Source organism: Pteropus alecto, unplaced genomic scaffold (assembly GCF_000325575.1).
Source record: "Pteropus alecto unplaced genomic scaffold, ASM32557v1 scaffold920, whole genome shotgun sequence".
NCBI classification, from domain to species: domain Eukaryota; kingdom Metazoa; phylum Chordata; class Mammalia; order Chiroptera; family Pteropodidae; genus Pteropus; species Pteropus alecto.
In genome coordinates, this window is record NW_006429596.1 from 75,658 (window position 1) to 77,578 (window position 1,921).

Consider the following 1,921-nt stretch of genomic DNA (forward strand, 5'->3'; position numbering starts at 1 on the left):
CGGAGGTGAAGTCTAGGTGTGTCTGCTGTATAAAGGGAGGCACGATACCGAGTGAGAAATGATATGTGTATGTTAGTAGATTTAGGAAGCGGGTCCCTGTCGCCAGTTTCTAGGGACGGTCAGGAAAATGGGGAGCAGCTCCTACTTGGGCTAGTGGTCCTTAATTTTTTCTCTAATTCAGGAGACAGAACTAGAGTTTGATCAAATTCATCTAACCTGGGCAGTGTCTGAGTGTAAGGACTTTGGCCGGTGATCTCACTGTCTGAGAGGACCCCACCCTATGATAAAGTTGCCGCCGTGAAGACACAGGGGTGTGAAATAGTGAACAAATCTGTCAGACAGCACAGGATCACCGGTCCCACCTTGGGAAATTCTTGGGAGCCACTGGGAGGAACGGGAGCCTCCCCAGGACGAGGATGTGAGTCATGAGTCAGGGGTGAAGTGAGCCTGAGAGCTTTCGGGGACTGAGACCTGTCCCTTTTGCATTGGACTCCCTGGTTGAGTCATGTAGAGAGCAGATCAGGGGGTCCCAGTCTCTGTCATGTGGCCTGTTCCTCTTGTTGGCATCAGGGAGGGAGGGAGCCCTAGACAGGGCACAGCGGAAGCTTGTTCTCCTGGTGACCTGGGACACTGGCTCATGATGGAGCCCGGGGCTGCTGCTCTGACTGACTTCTGTGTCCTTTCCTCTTGCCCGGGAAGGTGGGCCTGTCCCCAGGGGTTAGTGGGAGAATCCAGGGAGGCTTCCGGGAGGAGGAAACAGAGCAGAGCAGGGCAGTGTGGCTGGAGTGAAGGAGGAGGCAGGTGAGGGACATGGGAGGAGCAGAGAGCCAGAACTGTCCATGGCAGTGAGCGGTGGGGGTTACAGGTGACTCAGAGGCCCCACGGCTGCCCCAGAGCGGGACCAGCGAGGACAGAAACTCCTCCCATGTTTGAGCAGCCCCACAGTCACCATGAGACTGGCTGCTGGGGGTGCTTAGGGGCAGGTGGTTAGAGGGATGGAACGTGGGTCTCAGTCCCTGGAGCGACAGGGACCCGCTTCCTAAATCTACTAACATACACATATCATTTCTCACTTGGTATCGTGCCTCCCTTTATACAGCAGACACACCTAGACTTCCCCTCCGATCACGCCTGTCCTCTTAACAGGCTCACACTCTCTCTGTCCCCGGGGAGTCACTGCTTTCAAACCCAAGGTGGCATCTTCCTTTGATCACAGTGTGACCCCAGATGGACTGTAGAACCTGGTCTGCCACCTTCACAGCTCTCTAGAGAGAGAGTCCTCCAGAAACTGTTCTAAGCTCTTTGCAGCATTAATAATGATTTTCACGTCTTCTTTCACAATTTAATTTCTCAAATATCTGTCTAATACTGGGTAACGCAAGTGGTCTAGGGGGCCAGGATCCAACCTCCTTTCCACTGGTCACCACAACTGCATCAGAAAATATCTACATGTATTTCAGGAAAGATCGCCGTGGTCCTCACCACACTCTACAGTGGGACAGGGGGCATTAAGGACTAAGGGCAGAAAGCGGGTTCTGCTCCAAAGCCAGGCAGCCCCAGCCGTCCCCCCGCACTCTCTTCTAAATCATTCCTGGACTCCGCTCTACCATCTATGGGGTCACTGTCTCTCGTCAGTCACCACTGAACACCAGGACAGACTCCCCCACCTCGCAGGCCCGCAGCCCCTGAGAACTACTGACCGCCAGACATCCTTCTGGTCTCCCCGTGTATTATTCTGCTCACACACCCAGTTCCAGGCCAAACCACCCAGCCTTTTCAAGGTTTAAGGACAGTGAGATGGCACCTTTGCTCATCGCTAGGGGAGAATGGAAAGTGAGGCTTCAGTGAAAACACACCTGGACCAGGCAGCATAGGCCTGTGTAGCTTGAAGGGACTCAGCACCCACAGACCAGCCGAGCAC

General features: G+C 54.2%; 1 protein-coding gene across 1 annotated transcript in view; it reads left to right on the forward strand.

Annotated features, from left to right (window-relative positions):
- CEACAM1 (carcinoembryonic antigen related cell adhesion molecule 1) overlaps window positions 1–1,921 on the forward strand; it is a 50,736-nt gene that overhangs the window by 39,289 nt on the left and 9,526 nt on the right. The window lies entirely within an intron of this gene.